General features: G+C 44.6%; 1 protein-coding gene across 1 annotated transcript in view; it reads left to right on the forward strand.

Moving 5' to 3' along the window:
* Positions 1–4,332: 4,332 nt before the first annotated feature.
* The window catches only part of INPP4A (inositol polyphosphate-4-phosphatase type I A), a 110,127-nt gene continuing 92,455 nt past the window's right edge, over positions 4,333–22,004 (forward strand). Inside the window, exon 1 of the mRNA XM_082776801.1 lies at positions 4,333–4,383. The gene's annotated coding sequence lies outside the window, so the exon portion shown is untranslated. The remainder of the gene's footprint in view (positions 4,384–22,004) is intronic.

The raw sequence follows: 22,004 nt of genomic DNA on the forward strand, positions 1-22,004 counted from the left end.
CAAGAAAAAAATTCATGTAATTCCATAAGTTATGGAACAGATGCAGTGAAAAAGTGAATGAATGGAGGAAAGTGATTTTTCCTTTATGTTGATTGAGGATGACTGGCAGATCTGTCTGCAGGATGGCAGTGTTCTTTAATATGTAGGTAACATCCACGTTAGTCTCTTGCCACACCTTGGTAAGGAAGCAGGATTTATGGGGGTAGCAAACATTAAATAGCACTAAAGCCACGACTAGTCAATATTTGCAACTTTTATTTAAGAACTTCTTTCTGAAGAACATGTTTTCTTCCCTAAGTTCTTTCCTTCCTTACCTGCCTTTTGAAGCCTCTAAGAAATAAGGGATAATATAACTTGTAGAAACTCAAATACATTCAGACAAGCTGATTAGAAGCAAGATGAGGAAAGAGTGAAAGGGAGAAAGCCATGGTAACTTATTTTCTTGGCTAAAACTTGCAGCCATGTAGCTGATTTGCATTCAGTCTGATCAGATGGATGCAACACTTACTGTTGAATTTCATCAATGATAAAATTGATGACTTCTGTGAATGAGCATGTTGATGATGTAATTCTGTCTTAAGCAACTTCTCCATGATAAGTCAAAGTATGTTTATTTTGCTTGTGTATGTAGAATTTGCATATTTTTTGCAATCACATCAACACTGATGTCACAGTTTCATTTTCTGATGATCAAGTGAAAACTCGTTCATTTGTTGAAGTGCTGCAAACCTGTGTTTTCCACAATCTAGGTACTGTATTATTTATATATACTAAACTGCTAAATTGATGTGATATGTTTGAAACATCTTAACTTTGCCCAGGGAGGTGGTGGCATCACCGTTCCTGGGGGTGTTTAAGAAAAGGTTGGACGTGGTGCTTAGGGACATGGGTTAGTGGGTGACATTGGTGGTAGGGGGGTGGTTGGGCCAGATGATCTTGGAGGGCTTTTCCAACCTTAATGCTTCTATGATTAGTGCTCTAATTTCAAAATATTACTCACAAGCCTCCTTCGGAAAAAGGTAATTAAATGGGAGTAAAAATTTGAATCTAGTTGGCAGATAATTGAATGTCACTTAGAGTGAATGCTACAGAGTAGGAACGGGATGTGGTTTGGCACTCAAGGAGTCTTCCACTGGCTGCCTTACCACAGGGGACTACAGACTCGATGCTTCATGTGGTCTGTTCCTTTCTCTCAGCCCTAACCACTGAGCTTCACCCCATGGTGCTGCGGAAGCTCCTTTGAGGAAGGAGCAGACAGGAAAGCTCAGGCAGGTGACTAGCTGAAGCTATTTTTAGTCATTGGCTTGATCATTGAGTCATTTGGTTGAAAATCCATCTAGCATTTGGTGCTGAACGCTTCAGGATTTCATGAGGAATTTAACAGAAGTCTTACAGGAGTTGATCTGTTATAATTTTTTTGGTGTCAAAATATCCTAATGGTTCACTAGGTTATCTGGACCACCATAAAAATGTGTGTACTGCATATCTAAATACTGACGTGCTCAAGAGACTGTCATTGTTCAATTCCAATATTGTGTAACATCATGTTCTGTCTAAAAAATGAGTAATTATATAATTGCCTTGGGAGTTTAAGCACTGTTCTACTTGAAAGCTGTTAGTGTTTCCTCTGTGACTTCTAAAAATAATTTGTTTTATTAATGGAAAGCCCTAAACGCTCCAAACTTGTGCACATGATTGCAGCTTTCTTCTATTGCAGAAAAATGTTTTCCTTTGAACGATCTGACATTAAGTCTTGTGTGTTACGCTATTCCACTGTTGGTTTTTTATTTTATTTAAAAATACAGATTTCCAACCCGTGGAAGGTTCTTCAAGATTGACCATGTAATGTCTGGGAACTTGTGCAATGGGACTGCTGAGAACAAAAGGTCAAAACGGTGCCCAAAGGCTCTTGGGTGTTTTATAGCCAGTCCTACACTCAGTGGTAATAATTCCTATCAGGGAAGTGCAGGATGCAGCTTGCCAAAGCCTTTCATTGCTGCTCTCACTTCTCCCGTTGGTTTCACGTGGTGGTGCAGTTCAGGGGTGCTGGATGCTTTGAGCTCCACGCTGCAGACTGGGGCTCGGCCGATGTTGGGACGTGTCTGTTGTTACTGCATTGCATTTTGTCAGGGAGCACGTTCTCTCCTTGCTCCAGTCCTGCAAACACTTCTGTATTTGCGTAGCTGTATGCACATACTGCAGAGCTACTCACACGTGATCTCAAAAAAAGGTTGCAGTCACGTACTGTGGTTTCAACATTTTTAAGACAATTGTTGCTGGTTAGGATAAAGAGGTAAGCACGTTGTTTAAGCAGAATCTGTTTAATGAAGGCCCACCTGTACATACTGAGGCATGAAAGAAAGGGGTTGGCATTTAGGAAGGATGCACTGAGTAACATTTAAGTAACACCTCTGAAGAGGAAGGACATGGAATCTTAAAAATAATCACTACTTGAAAGCTCATCCACTTCCTGAGCGCGTGTATTTGTATTACAGAAAGCTTCCTTAGTTACTGGTTGATGCAAGAAACAAGTTATGTAGCCTTTCTTCGCTTCTAAGTTTCTGGGGAGTAGCAGGTTGGATGATGGAGCCTGAACTTTTGTAAGGTACTTCTTAATTTATTTTTCCATTGTAGACTTTTTAAAAAATCTTGAGTGGAAACCCACAACAAACAGGACTGACACCTCATGCTCATAAGAAAGGCACTTACTGAAGTCATCTTCTAAAACTTCAGCCCCAGAATGTAGGTGTTAAGTGGTAGCTGTTGTTTAAGCCTCTTGTTAGAAAACTCTGAAATCCAGAAGTGCAGCAGCTTTGCTGATGTGATGAATTTCAGCAAGTGCTTCTGCTGCCTTAGCAGTTGATATGTGATTGCTTAGGTTACGTATATTTATTGTATATGTGTATATATATTGACCATTGTGTAAAACTAAGATCATGGCAGAGTTTTCCATCATGAGCTGCAGTTGACAGAACAGTAACCAGAAACTTTAAGATCCTTTCTCCTTTCTTTATCCAAATGTGCATGCTGAATTTTTGCTTTATCTGTCTCTGTCATGGTTTTGCTGCAGTTATCTTCAGAAAATTATTTACCAATTATTTCTATAAGTGGTGCACTCCACAGTGACTTACTTGGTTGACTCTATCCGGAAAAAAATCTGTAAACATAGAAGGTAGCTTCTTGAAGTGAACTGTGCTTTCTTTTCAGTATTTACAGCAGGTTGATTAATAATGCCCTTAAACATTGAAGGGAGAAGCTTAATAGCTGCTTAATGATGTTAATAACAGGTGATAGATTTAAAATGTTGATGTATTTAACAGATAAACATTGAATTTATTTTTATATCAAGCTGAGATGTTTTTTCCCATGATGAAAGCTTTCATGTGCTATATTTTTACTTTTTTTTTTTTTTTTTTTTTTTTTTTTTTTTTTTTTGCAACTAGGTAGTAATGGGCTGCAGTGAAACAGAAGGGAATAATTTCTTAAAGATTTTCAGTAGCAGAGGAAATAAGTGAATCTCTGTGACTTGGTACAAGATCTCCGAAATGATTTTTACAGTATTGCTACTGTTACTGCAAAAGGAGCTAGGGAGAAAACAGTGAGTCTAGGAATTGGTTTGTAATTCGTAAGTTTTATCGTAACTGTGCTAATGTAAAATTGTGTTGTCCTTCATTATCATGAAGGATGAGGAATATATAATTTTTCTGACAATGTGTTTAAAACTAAATAAAAGTACCATAACATTTTTTGAGGAAATGCATACATTGACTTCCTAAAACCTTGTGTTATGCCTCTCTTAGTCCCATCACAAAACTGTAGCGTTGTTGTAAGGAGATAAAACCCTGTTACAGGGGTTTTGAGTGATCTCTGTATATGTAAAGTCCTCTCTTCTTTCTTTGTAAACTATTGATTGTGCTTCTTAGGTGTGTGTTGCGTTTTGTCCCAGTGTGAAGTTGGGATCTTGCGTTCAATTCCTTCTCCATTATGACCCCGATTCCATTTTCAGTCACAGTCCTTCTGTCTGCTGTTTTCCCAGTACTCAAGGCGTGGCTTTGTAACCTTCGCCTGGACGGATAGCCTGTAACCTGAGATTCGCTTTTATAAAGCAGCCCTTTGCAGATCTCACACGGCAGGTTTGGGGTACATCCAGGCAGCTGAGCGCCTCCCTAAACCCCCTCGGTGCCTTTTCCCTCAGCGCCGGGGTTGACCAGGCGGCCCTGCGCGGGGTTGACCAGGCGGCCGTGCGGCTGCGGCTCGGGGCGGGCCGTGCGGGGCCCGCAGGGGGCCGGTCCCGGTGGCGGGGCGGGGCGGGGCCGCTCCCGGTGCCGTCAGCAGCCGCGGGCTGGCGGCGGAGCCTGGGCGCGGGCCGGCGGCGCTGCGGAGGTGAGCGGGGGGCGGCCGGGGGGCGGCCATCCTGTGGGGGCGGGCGCCATTTCGCCGGGTTTAGTGCCCCCGCTGGAGGCAGCGCGGGGTCGGGGTAACGCAGCGCTTGCTGCACGGGGCTGTGGTACCGGGCTTGGCCGTGCTGACAGCCCGCAGGGGAGGTTGTGCTCCTCGAGCAGCTGAAGCAGAGGCTTCTCGGCTGGTTTTATGCCCTCAGATGGTGAAGCGAGGGAGATAAGCTTGCACAACCCTGTTGTCGTGGAAACCGGATTATCAGTTTCCCCCTTGAGGAACCGCCGTGTGCTGGGGCTCGCTTCAGGAGGTCGTGTTTTAAAAAACTTAGCAGGGTTTTTCCTGCATCTGAAGGCTCAGCTCGGTGAGCTACCTGGCTTCTAGGAACTTGTCATGTTCTTGTCATTCTCCCTCAAGCCTCTCAGACTTGCAGATGTTAGGTGGAAGCAAACTGAGGCAGGGGATGGGCACAGACCATTGTAGCAAGAGCTTGAAATTCAGTATTTACACATTTAGAAGTCTGGCACTTGCCAAACTTTGCAGTGGATGTGGCCTCTTCGATTCACCTCTGCCCGTTGGCAGTACCCAGGTGTTACCAAGTCACGATCTCAGCGCTGTTTGCAAGTATCCACCTCTAGGTCGTATGCGTTTCTCTCAATACATGACGGTGTTGCCAGTGGTTTAATCTATTTTTAAGCTCTGATTTAACTTAATCTATAGCAGATGGCAGGTCGTAAGGGTCCATGGAGAAACAAAGAACCTTGCCAAAATGTGACAAGGAGTCGCGTGATCTTCGGAGGGTGGCTCCTGCTAAGATTAATTGCCAAAGACAGTGATCAAGCCTCTGCAAAAACTCCTTTAGTTCTGTCCCACTTGCTGTCAGCTGAGTCAGAAGGCATCAGCTCTCTTCCCAGGCTTGTTTTAAATGTTCCTTCAGCTGTTGCTGGAGTAAATACCTGCTGGGGTGGTAGAATTTTTGGTGTTAAGATCTCAGATGTATTGAAGGTTGAACATCATCTGCCATCTCTTAAATCTCTTCAAGACCAGTCTGGTAATGCAGGTGCTGTATTCATGGGAAGAACTTCTCCCTGTGGAGCAAAATGAGTGCTAGGAGAAGTGGCTGCTCTTATTTCCTACATGTTCTGGTCTCCTTAATCTTATTGTTGTACTAGAAGTGGGAAGGAAAAGAGCAAGACCAAGGATCCCCTGCAGCTCTTGTCTTCTTGTCAAGGTGAATTCAGGCTTCTGGAGCGTGCTTTGTTACAGCAAATATTAAATATCTAACTACTAGTATATAGGATGCAAATTTAGAATATGAGAATACCTCCTGGACTTTCTTTGTAGATTATTTTCCTGAAAATGCTTCCCCATTTCTCGCCAGGGTGTTGCTTGGAGATGAAGCTTGAAGCCTCTACCTGCGGGGAGGTGGCAGGTCGAGTACTGTAGGCAGTGTAGCTCAGAGCCCTGTTTTACGTGCTCTTTGTTTCTGCCTGTCACTCCTGTTCCTGTTTCTTTTCTGACAGGCCGAATTTCCTCTCTATTGTTGGATTATCTACCTAAATCTCCAGCAGACATCCTTTGCAGAAAGGATGTTGGAAAATGACCTTGGAAGAAGAAAGCTTTGGGGCGTATCTACCTCATCCACAGCAGCTAGGCATGGCCTCACGTGTTTGCCTGACACGTTGCTGTTTGACCTAGTATGATAAGCTCTTTACTATCAGCAAAGTTGCTTCCTCTGACCTTAAGATACAAGAACTTTCCCTTTCCCATTTTGCAGGCACTGACTGCTCTCTTTCCTTCACTTCAGTGAACTTTGCCTTGCAGTGGTCTGAGTACTGCAAGGAAATTGTCTCCACGGATCGGCAGCAGGCTGTCCCGGGAGGTAAAACCAAGCAACACAGCAAAGGGCAAAGCAGGCTGAGCAGTAAGCGTGGGCCGAGTGAAGTAAGGAAAATAAAAGGGGCATTGGCAAGTTCAAGAAGTGCCCGAGAGGAGGGTGCGTGTCTCGGCTGCGCAGGGGAGTGGTGGAGTCATAGCTGGCTTTTGTGGTTCTCATGGCATGCGGTAAGGGAGGCACGCAAGAGATAACAGAAAGGAAACTCCCCGATCGCTTACCTGGTGATTGCTGCTGTGTTTTCCTTGTTTCAGGAGCTGGGGTTTATTGCGTTGCATCAGCCAGCACAGGTAGATATCACACTTCTGCTTCTGCCAGGCTGCTGAGCTGGCCGCTTCTCTCTCTCGCAGAGGAAAGGGAGGTGCCAGCTCTGCAGAAATACGTTTGCACTTCTTGAAAACAATATCTGAAAGCTGCAGTAAAGTGCATTTGCTCAGGAAGAAGGCTGGCCCTGGTTGTTTGTACTTCTACCAAGTGTGAATTTGTTGAATTTACGGTATTTTTTTTTTCAAATATGCGATAAGTACGGAAATAAAAGTGCCAGGGTATGTCCCAACTTAGCTAGCGCCATATTGATGAAATATGAGAGAGTAACGTGATTTTTCCCTCTAATCTTTGGGATCTTGATCTTAGGTGAAGGAGATTTTCTGTGCTGCTGACATGACAAAGGATTTCTGTGCAGCTGAGGTTTGTGAATGTGTGCCTGTGCCCACTGGAAGCTCATACAGCAATGAGCTATTGTTAAGACCCGGTATGAAATCAGCAAAATACATTGAGAAAGCCAGGGAAAAGTGAAGGAGAAAGCAGGGAGGGTGTGAGCATAGATGGTCCCTGCGGGAAAGAGGTGAGACTGTGACAGAAAAATACACACAGCGTGGTTCTGATCTGCGATTCGTAATGTTTGCCTGTGGAGTGCTTCACCAGCTAGCTGTCCCCTCTGCAAAGAGCTGGAGAAGGAGCCACGAGCCCGTAGTGCCAGAAGGACTGGGCAATGCCTGCTGGTAGCACTGCCCCCCATGGCAGGTATGAAGAGGGGGGCTGAGCATGTCCTGAGCTTGGGCAAGGGCCTGGCCCTCATCCTGCCTGTTCCATCTGGCTGAAAAAAAATGTTAAATCACCTCTGTAAGCATTATAAGAGGAATTATTCTTTCCACCAGTTCATGTTAATAGGACTAATTATAGGAAGCGCAGGTGTACAGGTGTCACCCGTGTTTGGCAACAGCACCAAGTGCTCAGAAAGAATTAGATGCCTGGAATTTCGCCTTGCAATGAGTAGGAGAAGCCTCTAAAGTAGAAATTATGACCAACAGGGGAGGAACAGAAGATACTGGATTTGCTGGGAGCTTGTTCTTCCCCTCTCCCTCACTCAAAATGTATGGGCGTTGCCGTGTTGCTTGAGAAAACTTGAAGAAATACTTGAGAAAGCTACGTGTGCTTGACTGAATCCTTTCCCCAGTCTGTTTCTCTTGGCAAGAACAGATTATCTGAGAACAGTTATTTTTTCCTGTTAGTTTGACCCAATCTGTATTTGAGTCAAATTATCACTTTCCAAGAAGCATTGATAAGAACTCTCTTTCTGACAGAAGCGCTAGCGGCTGTGATAGCAGTGTTCGAGAGACAGGCTTCCAGCATGAGGCTTAGGTTTGGGCTAAGAGATAGATAAGGAGCAAGCCACGTTAACGCCACGTCAGGTTCTCACGTAGCTTTCTATCTTTGTTGGCAATTTCTGCGTCATGGTGTCTGAAACGTTCTGTACTTTATATATTAACGGCAGATTACAGCCCTGTGTTCCCAAGAGGCTTTCTGGCTGCGAGCTGTTATGACCAGTAGATTATATACCCTATAAAAAGATCGTACAGCAAAATGCAGTCCGTCAAGAAATCTACACAAAAGCTCTGAATCCGCAATGAGACTTCGGATGTGTGCACTCTGTTGAACTTTGGGAACGTTTCAGGTTAAATATCTAATGAATATATTGAATGAACGTGCCTACACAAAATGTTCAGCAGTTGTTGCGTAGCGTAGGTAGAGCTGTAGGCAGAGAGATACATGCTCAGGTGTTTTCGGAAACAGGGAACTTCAGCACCCTGCAGGGCTGGGTGTGAAATGAACAATTGTATTAAAATTTGTTAGGTTAAGTAAGCGTGCTGCTAGAAACGGGATGGTGGGATGTAAATGAAGCCATTAGAAGTTATCAAAGGCTCAGGGTTGGCTTTTTGGGCTTTTTGTACGTGGACTGCGCTGCTTTTCAGTGGGAGCATAATGCTGTTAGCTCTCTGCAGGACAGCACTGCCCTGGGCGAAGCGACTGGTGGAGTGGATGGAGGCTTCTGCCCTGCTGTGTAGGAGCAGCTCAGCAATTAGGCTGGCAGAGAGGCACGGGGAGCCTTGGGGAGCTGCCCTAAACACGCCCTCCAGCCCTAGTGGAAAGCGGGTGTGTGGGGAGGTGATTAGTGGGGAACGAACTGCGAGGCATGGTTGTGGATCAGTGTTATTTATAGTGAGATTGCTCCTTCCAGGAGGAGCAGTGAAATCTTTTAGTGTTTTGTTAGGTAAATGTCTCACGTAGATGTCTCCAGGGGCTAAAAACCTAGCGTAGGAATAGGAGTTATTTATTTCCATGCTTCTCTTTTGTTGCCTCTCTGTTCTGTTTCCCTCCTATTGCTCTGAAGGGACATAAGCACGTTTTCCCCCTGCTTCCCCTTACCTCAGAGTTAAGGTGCTACAAGTCAGAAAGTGACGCGCTAGTTGTTACCCTTGGAGCAACAGGGTAATGTTGCATTGTCAGCTTGCTGTAGCATTCCCAGGTCTAGCTTTGAACATCTCCTGGCTGGCTTTGGAGCGTTAAAATCCCCAGAGTGTTTGCTCCTGGGGTATCTGCTGGTGTGTGGAGAAGGCAGGGCAGCACAGTCTCGTCCTCTGGTGCATATATATGAGCAGGATAGTTCAGCCCAGCAGTTATCATTAGATGAGCAAGCATTAGGTAACAATCTTCTTCTCCATACCATGCCTAACAGGTCTCAGCTGGAGAGAGAAATGGTGACAGAGCATTCCTCCTGCCAGGATGCTCCCGAGATGCTTTCAGTCTGAGGGTAGAAACTTATTTTGCTGTAAGTGCACCTCTCCCCCCATCCCGTTTCTTGATGGCTCCCAATCTTGGTGGCTCCTCTTCAACAATATTCAGTACAGGAGCAAGCTGTGGGCATCTTATGCATTGATCTTCCATTTTCACCTCATGTTTTAAGCTTTATGTGCCTGGGAATGGTGTTGAGGAGCTAACGTGTCCTGCCAGCTTTATGAGTTGACCTGCAGGGTGTGTTTACAAGCTCTGTGCTGAAACCACTAAGCCAAGAGGTCTTGGCTCTTGTCTTTCCAATGTCTAACACATACTTCAGGGAGCTGGGGCTTTCAGGAAAAGGCCAAGTACTGTGAGACTCAGGCAAAACAGTCCGAAGGACTGGTGATTGCTGACAGAATAACTGCTGGAGGCTCTACGAAGCCTGCATGTTTCCAGTTTCTGCGAGGTCTTTCACAATGCTCGTGAGGAGTGGCCAAACCTACCTTTATTTGGACTTCTGAATATGTCTCGACTTGTATTATTTGTGCGTAGTTGTTATTTCAGGGATCCGCGGCGCAAAATTGTGTGCAGGATGCCAACAGCAGTATCTGTATGTGTGGCGTTTACCTGGAGCTTTTAGAGAGTGAAACATCAGCAAAGCAGGCCGGTTTGGGGTATTTCTGCAGCAGAGTAATAAAAGGAGCTGGGCAGTCTCTGAACTGGAAGGTTTTGAGCTGTAAGCTTCATGGAAAGCATTTAATTTTGGGCTGCTCCCGTGGTGGCCCTCCTGTCATGACAGAGGTCTACCAGGGCCCCGATGATTTACAGCTGGGGCCTAGTACTGGGGTTTGTAAATTAGAGCTGACAAACACTTGCCCTGGCTTAAACTGTGCCGTCTAAGGGTTGGAGGAGGCAAGCGGTAGTACAAATCCATCTATATTTCAGTCCTTTTTGGATTTATTGTTCCCCAGCTAGACTGGGGAGCCCACGAAGGCATGTCTCTGGGAGGGGGAGCGGTACGTGACTCTGGAAGGAGAGCTTTGAGTTCATCTGAAAAGTGTCGAGAGCTTGAGAAATGAGAGAAAACAGAAGCGCTATTCTCTGTAAGTAGAAGGAAATGTGATTTCTTTTGTTCTGTTTTTTTGATGACTCCCTTTTCTGGAATGCTGCAGTTACGCTTAGTCTGTAGCCAGATTAGGAAGGGACTCAAACTGAGACCTCTGGAAGCAATGAAGCCATGCATGTGGAAAGAGATGTGCCTGAACAGAAAGAGTGCTGTCAGAGCACGAGGTGAGAGGCACGGGCTGTCTCTGAACGCCAGACAGGGTTAGGAACAGGTAAGCCCATACGTATAAGTTCTAGGGAAACGGACTTTAAAACACCTTGAAAATAATTTGTGGGGAAGACAGGGAAAATGTCATTTATCTGTAGTGTAGTTGATGGGAAGGAGACAGTGAAAGAACCTCTAGAGTTATCAAAGACCGTGACAGTGTAACTTACAGGACTGCAAGAAACCAAACATGATAAAAAGGGGGGAAAAAAAACAACAAGGAAGTGGAACTGCAAGCTCTGAGGGAACTTTGGTAGCACCAAAATAACAGAATTAGCAGTCAGAAAGTGAAAGTGTGCAGGAGTATCAAAACTTCTATTTTATATTTCTCAGAAGGAAAATGAAAGGAGAAGCAGCCTTCTGTGCAGTAAATATTCCAAATTTTGAAGTGACGCTTGGTGGGCCCACCTTCAGTGCACTGCGTGAGTGGTAAGGTCTGTTGCAGGGGCAGCGTAACAATTTTAAGTGGTTTAATTTGTTGTACTTTCAGAATCCGCCTGCTAAAGCACGACAGGGAAAAAACAAATCCCCAAAACGAAACATGAGATTACCACATTGACTTCTGCAGTCAATACCTAAATCAAAGGGAACTATTAATTGCAGTTAATGCGTATAGAAATAGCATTTCACTTCTCAGGGCTATCCTAAAATATTCTGGTTGGTATGCTCTGATTTTTAGAGATGATTACTAATATAAAAACTTCCTTTTGGTTAGCCTGTGGGTGAAGCGAAGTATGCAAATTTAGTTAATTTCCAGAGAGGCAGAAAGATGACTTAAAAATAAACCTCTGGTTGTTTATGGGACCGTATCTTCAGCAAGCCATTGCCACCAAGGACATCGCTAGTCGACCTGTCGCTGGTAATCCCCAGGCATGAACTCATCTTGCCCATTTCTGACAGCTCCAAGATGCACAGCAATTTGTTCTGTCTCCAGCCAAAGGAAAAGCTTTTTATTTCTGACCAGGCACTTTGGTAGGGCATTTTTTAAGGCTGAACTCTTGTGGCTGGAGCTTTGACAGGTTCCTGCAACGCTGGCTTGTAGCCTCGCTGTCAGGTAGCTCTGGGTACCGCAGCGTATTGGATGAAAAGTGGTTTTTGTTTCCTACTGAACCAAAAGAGTGGGCTGACGTCCCATGGGAGAGCTGCTCCTCAGTCAGTTTCTGTCTCAGGAACAGCTGCTGGTCTCCAAAGAGCTGCTTCCTGACTTCCCAAAGTGTGAGCCTTTCCAGTGTGTGCAGTGGCAGCCAGCCCCGTCCCCGTCCTGTCACCTGCAGCCCCGTTAACTTGTGCCCAGCTGCCATGCCCTGTTACAAGGTGAGTGGGTGTGTGCCGAGGAAGGCGTTGGTTAACAGCCTTGAAAGGCATTGTGCAGGTGGGTAAGTGTAAGGGGGAGAGGAGTCAAAAAAAAGAAAAAGATTACTGGTGGTTTTCTTTTTTAGCGGGGAATCTTTGTAATAGAGTTCTGTATTTGCCTGAGGTGGTTGTTTGCAGACAAGAACGAGTTGATACTATGGTGCGGGAGGTATTTGTGCTTTCCTGTTGTGGTACGTGTGGTTGGAAGGAATCTGGGCGTAGACTTGTTTTTCTGCTGAATGATGTTGCACAGGGCTGAGAGTGGGAGCTGTGAGTAAGGTTGTGGGGAGATGCTTGAGGGCTTCCTATCTGGAGGCTGAAAAGAAAGGGAAAGCAACATACTTCCTTTTCATGGTTGAGTAGTTTCATTTTGTTGTTGCTTTTTATGCGTTTTGGGACGTTTGTTTGAATTTTTTCAAATAACATTTGGTGAAGATTTGAGGGAGAGACTGCACCTGTGTGTGGATATAGCACGTGCTTATAAGCACCAGAATACCAGCACGGATGATAGCCCGTCTCTTCTTGCGACAGCCCAGCTAAAGCCATCTTCCACGTTGCCTTTCAGGCCCCTGTCCTGCTCTTGCAGGATTTATACGAATACATTTATACAGATTTAGACAGATAAACCCTGCCATATCCAGTCCTGGCTTGATATTCTGGCTTACTGTGCTCTAGATACTCAAAGGCCTTTCCCAGAGAACTCTTCCTCTGTCACGTGGAAATTTGAAGGTGATATTTTGGTGCTGATGGTGTGGCATTGCGTGTACTGGACGCTCAGTCCCCCTGCACCATTCGGTCTTTTGTGCCAGCAGGGGTGGAAGTGAGGGAAGGGTTGAGACCCAAGAAGAGAAGTGCCACTGGCAGCGACGGCCGGCGGGGAAGCCCTTGATGTGACACGCACGATGAGCAGAGTTTGTAGGGTGAGTAGGAAGGGAGCGGTTTCCTCTCTGGAGAACAACAGGGCTTTTACTGGGTGGCAGTGGATGACGAGAGGGTTTTGCAACACATTGGAAGCTTTTGGAGCTGTGATGCTGCCACTTGTTCCCACTGGCAGGCTGACTGGCCTATTTTTCCTCCGAAAAGGGTTCAGTAACAGCTGTGCTAAAAGCCCTCCTAGTGCAGGCCCAGCCCCGCACGGCAGCAGCAGTCCCTACCTGTTGGAGCTGGGGTTTCTCTTTTCCATCTGCTTGAACCTGAAGTGTGCTGCTGCTGGCAGCAGCTCAGCCCCCAGGCTTTAGCTGAATTTCCATATTCATTGCGCTCGCTGTTGGCTCGCAGATGGAAGCGGAGACAGGCTCTCTGCTAAAGAGTCACAGAAAATCTGCTGCTGTCTGCGCTGCCGCTTTGCTGAGACCACAGCTTTTAATATGGCCAGCGGGGTAAAGCCACCGCAGCTGTTAATTAACTTTATTCCCCACTTCCACTGCCAGAGAAATGCTTGAAGCAGCGTGGGTTTGCTCCTCTTGTTGGAGTGCCAATTTTAGGCAAAGCTGAAATGAAAGAGGAAGGGAAGGGGGAGCATCACTGCGGTTTGATAACACAGTTATATATTTATTGTTTTAAGGTGTGATACATCCAAACCAGCTGTCTATTTTTCAAGTAAGTTGATTGTAAAATTTGTTAATATAAAGGTATTTTGGCGTTACAAAATGTGTATGCAGCACCTGGGACAGCATTGCACAAAGTTCCCATTTAATGCCGGAGCTTTAGCCTCCCGAGAGCAGAGCCTTTGCTGAATCACACCCTGCTGGGTCTCACCTTCTGCTTTTTCCACCCCTCTCCTTCACCCCCAGTTCAAACGGCTGGCTGAATACGTGTGCTTGGGATGCCTCAGCGTGAGATGTTGCAGATGGCCACCAGCCTTAATACAGGCGAAGCTGTGATCACAGTTTTCTAAACAGCGCCGGAGACGCTGAATTATGCCTTCGGTATTGCCAAATCTCTTTAATCAGTCTTGACTGAAAAATGATGGCAGGAATCCCGGATTAGCAATGGTGCTTCAGCGAGCCATTAGCGGTGAGATCTGATTTGATGAGGTGCTTCTCACAGGCACACAGGGGCTGGTGTAGGACAGAAGGGGGCTATGGGCTGTGGACAAAGGGTGACTCTCCTGTCTCTGCGTTTGAAACATTTGATACTAAACAAAAATCAAAATTTTCATCCCCTGAGTGTCCTGGGGGACACGGGGAGGTCTTTCTGTTGGTGGTTCCAGCCTGGCAAGAACTGTCCATTGCAGCTCTGATGCTGGCCAGGTTTCCCCTTGTGAGCCCTACGGTGTTGATGAATGTCCCCTCTCCCTTTTTTTTTTAAGCTTTAAGTTTCTGAAAGGTTGTGTTTTGACAGCTCTGAGGAATTAAGGCTTAAACAAATCGTGTATAAAGTTTGAGCAACAGCAGCATATTTTCCTTCACGCTGTGAGTCTTGAACTGGAAGGCCTGTTTTTAATGAAAAAAAGACACCTACCGAGAAAAAAGGCCTCTTTGTTTGGATCACCTTGGTTTCATACAAACACTAAAAAGACCATTTTCTAAGCTCCTGTCCAGAAATATTTCTTAAATGTACAAGCTTAACTGAGCAAAGTGATTAAACTTTTTCCATTATCCAGCCTAAGAGCTCTGTTTGAGGAACATGAAGCACTTGTCTTCTACTTGGATTGAATGCTTCTACTTTTAAAGCAGTCTATTTCTGCTCACCACTTAAATAAGAAACAGGAAAGAGAAATGTGGTGGTGTATTTAATCCTACTTGAAAACATTGGCATCAGAAAAACGCTGCATGTTTTTCTGGACTTGTGCTTAAGTTATAGGAGAAAGGATATAATAAGTTTTATTTTGTGCCAGTTTAAGTGGCAAAGGTGTCTTGCTTATTTTTCTCCTTGAATTTTGTCAGGATACTTGGAATAGTGATCACTTTTATACGTGCAGACGTGCATTTTCTAGGATTTTGTTCAACGTTTCAGTTGTCTGCTCACTAGCAGTCCTGTTGTTAGATACAGAATTGTACATTTATATCCCAGAGTTTCACTGTCTGTAACTGTGATACCATGCACCTTCCAGGTCCTTTGGCAAGTGTATGCTCCAGGTTTTGGATCATGATTTAGGTTACAATTTTTTCAGATATTTTTAGAAATTTCTTTAATATTTGTTGTTCAGTGCCTGTGGTTTCAGATTTTCTTTGACTTGAAAGTTAGTGAAGAAATGAAATATTAAAGAAAAACAGCAAGTTTCTGTTTATTAAAAAATATACATTTAAGCAACATATGTTTGAGCTTGAGATGTTTTCTTGATGAAGGAAAAGAGAAGCAGTTCAGACCAATTGCAGGCAAATTCATCTGTAAGATGGTCAAATTACTCGTTTTCTTCCAGGTAACAGGTGATTAAATAGAAGAAGCGAATAAATATATTTTCATGTCCAATTCATAGATGTCAATGTCTGTTGAATGTAATGATGGTGTCTACGTAAAGCAAACATATTCTGTTCTCTGGCTTTGGGACAGTTCTGTGGGTTTTGTGTGTCTATTGTGGTATGCTGTAAAGCTCTGGACTTCAGATGCTAAATTTGTTCAGATCAACCTTCCTCCCCACCCCCCTCCGATAATTCTAAACATAATTAAATGCTCTGCCTTTCTGTTAGTTTCTTCCTTTCGTCCTCCCTCCCTTTTTAAGTGAAGGAACCAAATCCCACCAAGCGCATTTGGTATTTTTGGATTCCCGCGTCTATTTTTGGCTGCTTGCATGATGGAGGGAAAAATGTGACACGGCTCGCAGCAGGGTGACATGCAAGGCTCCACGCGTCTGTGCCCTGCTGGGAGTTGCAGTCCTTTGTGAACGTCCCAAGGAAAAGTGTAAGCACGAGCATCGCAGTGGTTCTTTACGGCACGGGGTGTTTGGCTCAGTTTATCGATACAAATCCCCACCTGCATCAGGATCTGCGACTTTCCTCTCCTTCCCTGCCTCTGGTTTTGTCCCAGGCAATCACTGACTGGGTAATTTATTTCCTGGACAAAATTGCTGCTACCCTTGAAAGTGGCTTTTAATTTCAGTGAAGTAGAAAAACAATCAGTAGCTGTTTCTTCCACTGTGTGGAGGCCTCCAAAAATAACGAGGAAGCCATTCAAAATATTTTTTTTCTTTTGACCCGTTGGCTGCTCTCCTCTTTGAACTGGACCTAATAATGGCAGATTTGCTTCAGAAAAGCTCTGGGCGCGTGCACGTACTGTTCTTTGGTGATGGCCACAGAGAGGGCAAATAAATGAGACAACTGGGATTTTGTGCAGACGTAGCTGTTTGTGTACACATCTCTGGGGGACACACACTGTGAACTTTCACATCCATGTAGGTTACCTACATGCACAAGCTCCTAGATCTGGCTTTATGGCTGTACAGATCACATATTTGGGTAAATAGGGACAACAGACCAGAAACTGTAGGTAAAAGAAGATAGGCTAATGTATTTTTTTTCCCAATATTTTTCTAAGCAGTTCCTTTTTAAAGAAAAATTTCAAGCTCTGTTTTGTTGCAGGAGCATAAATAGGTCACAGCGAGTGCACAGAGTTAGTGCTGATCACGAAACCCGAGAGAATGAACATGGAGAGTGAAGACCACACAAAACCCAGCCCTGTTTTACTCATGAGATCTGCCAGCTCCCAAGCTTGGTAGTCTTTGTTCTTGGCTCTTGCTGGTGTGGTTACAGACTGCTAATCCTAGGCACTGAATTGGTCACAACCCGGCAATTTTCTTCTCTTTATGGTCTGTTTGTCTCTTCCCCTGACATCAGTGGGTGCTGGATCCAACTTTTATTTCAGTTAAAGTTGTAGAGATGGGAATTAGAAATCTCTAAATGTTTGCAGCAGGAGAAAATGCAAGCAATGCAGGAAGAGGTACTGTTACTTAGAACAGCCTCCTAATTTTGGCTTTGCAGCAATTGTTACAAGTTTGTTGCAAGCTCATCAACTGACTTCCGACCCTGGTTTGTACTGCCTGTGGTTGTCACAGGCAATTAAACCTGAAAGTCTCACAATCAACACTTGCTGTACTTCTAGGTGGAGACGTGTCATCTGGTGTACGGGAAGAGGCCACCTTCTCGCTCTGTTAAGTCACAGTCCCGTAGCCTTGCACCTCGCCCTCTAAAACCAGGCGAAACCTGGTGAAAACACCTTGTGAATGCCTGACCCCACTGCCTGAGTTTGCACCTCTGCAGCTGTAAATGTTGCAACACTGTGTTACTTGCTTATGCACGTTCTGCTGTTTATGTTAAGTACAGTGAGGCATTGTGCTGCAGGATTTATATTTTACTTGAATTCTTCATCTGAGCTATTTTATTGTGTAATAGCTGTTCCTGCAAAGGTAGGACTTCAAAGCAGAGCAGACCAAGGAGAAAGGAAATAATTTGTAACTAATCATGTCAACAGATAGGGAACAAATTATTCGGGATTATAAAAGTATATGCGTTTCTCTCTTATGAGATACAGAAAAGGAAAAAAAAAAAAGCCTTCTGGTGGGCCACTAAAAATAATTTTTTACCGAGCTGTTCTTTCCTCCTGGAGGGTATGTCCTCAAGAAGTTTGAAATAGAACAAGCAAACATGAGGCAAGATAACAAGCAATATATAGGAAAAAATACTGCTAGAACTTGTAGCTCTTTGGTTTTAGATTAAAAACAAACAAACAAAACCAAACTTATTTAAAATAAGAATGGCATCATATTCTGGTTCATCAATGAAGTCTTGCCAGGTGAGAGTTGGGGTGTCTGCACGTAGCTTCTTTGAGGAATAAAACCCCTGCTTTAGCTTCACTGCCTCCTTTCTACCCACAGACCTTTGGACCCGAGAAATGATTAAATGGAAGAGGAAAATACAAAACTGGTCATTAAGCAAAATTAAGAGTTTTTTAGGTAGCTGTTGGAAAACAGCTGAAACAGGATGTGCTTGTTCGCATCAGAAAGTCTTGTAATAAAGAGGTGAGAAATTGCACAACATCTTGGTGTCCGTGAATTCTTCTTGGCGAAGGGTTGGGGGAAAAACATGCACGAGCCAGCTGAGGCCTAAAGCACTGATGGATTTCAGCTGGGCATAACTATCTGTAGCCAGAGGAACCTGAGGTCTCTGTAGAGTTAAATACTCTTTTCCTTTATGTTTTTAATTCGTGCCACTCAGTTATTTCAAGTACTTTTGCTGTATTAAGCAAAGGCAACAAGGAAATAGTTGCTGAAAAGGATTTCTTAAGTAGTTTACATTTTACAGTAGAGGTTCTCAGGTTTTGTGGTCACTTTTTTGTTTTTGTGGTCACAAAGCCTGTCAAAAGAAACACCAGAAATGTGGATCACAGATGTGTTAGGTTTGTGCCTCGTGTCCCCACAGATTCTCTTGCACTCTTTTTATTCATTGCTAAGTGGAATATTTCAGCCATCTACAAAGTGAAGTACTTCAGAGCTCTGTCTATCTGTTGGTCAGTGCTTCCTGTCTATTTTCTGAAGGGTACAAATTTGCACAAGACTCGAGGCACTTGGGGCTGGCAGTGTGTGTTGGGTTTCTCTTCCTTGTCTGGTGCTGTGCTCAGAGATCCCCAGGCACAAAACTCTCGCCTTGGGAAACTGAACTCTTCCTGCGTCACACCCAGGCCTACATATTGAAAACAACTTCACATCGTGTGTCGGTGCTTTTCCTGTGCCGAGGTAAGTGGCACTGACATCAGTGAAGTTACCTGTGGAATAAGGAGGTGTCTGAGTGGAGTCAGTGTTTTAGGTGCCTTCCGTTAAAGAAATTACCTGCAGCCATAGGGAAAACCAGTTTGTCCTTAAGCGGGCAGCAATAATTAAGGTGGCAGCACCCAGCCATCTGACAACACATAGGGAGATGCCTGTGTCTTTTCAGGGGGAAGTCCCACATTGCTGTTGTCCTTCTGAGAGCGAACCATGGTCCTTACGAAGGGAGCCAGCTCTTTTTATAAGGTTATGGAGAAAGAGAAACAAAATTCATTGCTGATACTCCAAATAAAACCACATTACTAATACTTCTGACCTGCATAGGCTGCCTAACATAACGTTAAAAGTTAGGATGGTACTTGCACTGATACTTACTGCAGTATCTACTTGTTTCTAGAACAGGAAATTTGTCCTCAGATGCTTACTTAATGTAACCACTTGAGAACCTCAAGGAGGTGCTGATTTGTGTGGAAAACCACGAATTGGGAAAACCTCTCTCTTATTTAAGCAGCTGTCGTCTTTAAACCTCTCTAGTCCTAGTGATAGTAGCAGAGGTAAATATCATCTTTTTAATTGGAAAACCTCAGAGTAGTAATTCTGTTTCTTATCTTTGACTCACCTGTCTCCTGAGTTACTTCTCTGTATATGTGACTGTCATATTCATATTCACCATGCAGTTGTCTCCCCCCAGGGATGGTCTGAGAGGCCAGAAGGTATTCTTGCTCCGTGGCTTCAGCAGGTCTAAATCTGTGAACGGCCTAGCTTGTAAGAGATGTGTTTGGGATGATTTTGTCTCTTGAGGTCAGTGAGCAGAGATCTGACCTCTGACCCTGTCACTGATGCTTAACTAGTAATCTTATGCAGGTGTATTCTTGGCTTGTTGCAGCTGTAAAGAAGTTTATTTATCTGTGTATATATATATAAATATATGTGTATATAGTTCACAGCAGTGTGCTTAAGCTAAGTGACCTTGGTTTGCTATTTGCTGTGGTTCAGCTGATGTGTTATAACTCATTAAACTTCAGGACTTTGATCCTTAGCTTTTATCTTTGTAGCCATAAATGCAGTGTCTGGTCATACCGAGCAGGTCTTCCGAGTCCATGGTTGCCGTTCCTGTCTGTGCTTTTCCTGTGTCTAAGATTGTGTTACGCTATTTTGATTCTAAGAAATATTCCTTGAGCTCCTTCCCCAACCCTGAACGCCAGCCTTCTGGTCCGAAGTACAGTTCTTACAGCATCATATCTGGATTGTATGGGCTATTCTTCATCAGTCCCTTAATCACTTCAATCACAGAATCATTAGGGTTGGAAAGCCCTCCAGGATCACCTGGTCCAACCAAACCCCCACCACTAATGTCACCCACCAAACCATGTCCCCAAGCACCAGGCCCAACCTCTCCTTGCACACCCCCAGGGACGGTGACTCCACCACCTCCCCGGGCAACCCGTCCCAGTGCCTGACTGCTCTTCCTCAGCAGAAATGTCTCCTCATTGCCAACCTGAACCTCCCCAGGAGCAACTTGAGGCCATTCCCTCTGGTCCTGTCACTGGTTCCCTGTGAGAAGAGGCCGACCCCAGCTCCCCACCCCTTCCTTTCAGGTAGCTGCAGAGAGCAATGAGGTCTCCCCTGGGCCTCCTCTTCTCCAGCCCAAACACCCCCAGCTCCCTCAGCCTGTAAAGAAAACTCTTCTGCCTTTACTTTAAGAATTACCGCGGCCTGTAGGCCTTGTTTTCAGGCAGGCCATCAGCTCCGCGCAGTTTTTTGTCAGGTGTCTTTTAATCATCTGAAGGGTGACAAAGCAGATAGGCTTAGCGAAACAGAACAATCTAACAGACCAGCTGCTTGATTTTATTTAGTGTTTTTACCAGCAAGGAGAGTTAAGTGCTTGATTGTGGTGGATTAGTGGGACATTACCCTTAATCAGCCCCGCATGTACAGGTCACCCTTCCTTAGGACCCATGTGTCAGTCTGTATGCTGTAAAAATAGATTATATTTTGGTTGTTGGTGATTTTTTGTTTTGTTTTGTTTTCAAACTTGCAACATGATAAAAATTTTCCAGAACGCTGACTGCTCTTTGGATGTTTGGCTGTTCAGCTGATGTCTAAAATACGACGTATCGGTTTACCTACTTGAAAGATGTTATTGTCTTTTTCTTCTTTTTTTTTCTTGTTGTTATTAAGGTGGATGGCTCTCAGGCTTGAGAGATAGAAGGAAAAAAAGAAAAGGACTAACAGTCTTTTCCTGATTTTTTTTTCTCATTTTTGTGCTTGCAGATGATGATAGGAGCACTGTGGGACTTGCTAACATCGCAGAGATTAGCTTGGAGACATCCTGCTCTGCACCAGCTGCTCTCAGTGCTCTCCCAAATTGAGTACTAAGGATGCTGTGTTCTGCTAGGATTAATTTTAGGCTATTTTGAAAAACTGGGGCTGGCCTGCTTTGGTGCACAAATTGGTGTATGTTGAGTGCTACGTGAGCTGAAAACAATTTTTCCTTCTGACCGATGCTTTATGCTCCACCATGTCGTGTCTATGCTAGGTTTGTCTTGTACACAGCTGCTACTGCCTTTAATTTTTGGAGACCAGGCAGCTCCTGGCTGAGGCTGGAGTACTGTAATACAGATTATGTATCTGTCTCTCTTTCCATCTGCCTTTTCTCACCTTCCTTCACTGCTCTTTGCACTGCGAGAAGACTGAAGAGGAAGAGATTTGAGGAAGAGGTTTCTGAGGAAAAAAGGAGATGAGCAACCCCCAGAAGTTCCAAGATCCAAAAAAGCAGTCCTGTTAGTTCTCTCTTCTTCAAGTATTTGTCATCCATCTCCTCAAGAAGGCCCTGTACTTGGGAGCTCCTTCTGGCAGTGCTCAGTTGACAAGGATGAGAACAGAAATAAATCAGGAAGAGGACTGTGGCTGGAGAGCAGCCACTCGTGCATGGTCCTTCTTGAAATAACCTGTGTCCCACCCAGATTGCTGGGCAGAGATTAAATCCGGCTTCTTCCCTGCACAATTTGCTCCTTAGAGTATAAAAAGCAGTGCGTGGACTTCAAGAGGACAATAAAAGGCAACTGCCTCAAGCAGCTGTGATATAAATTTCAGGGTGCCGGTAAGAGTATCGTAGGAGGCTTAAACATCACCGTACTGTTTTGTCCTTTCTCTGTGGATGCGTGGGTTCTGCAGTAGTAGAGGCCAAGCCTGCCCCAATTCCTTTCCAGGCCTACAGCCTGTACAGCAAAGTGTCCCTTCACACCATGTAGCACTTGTTTGGGTGGAAGAAT

The sequence above is a fragment of the Aythya marila genome (assembly GCF_965140915.1).
Source record: "Aythya marila genome assembly, chromosome: 1".
Classification (NCBI taxonomy): Eukaryota; Metazoa; Chordata; class Aves; order Anseriformes; family Anatidae; genus Aythya; species Aythya marila.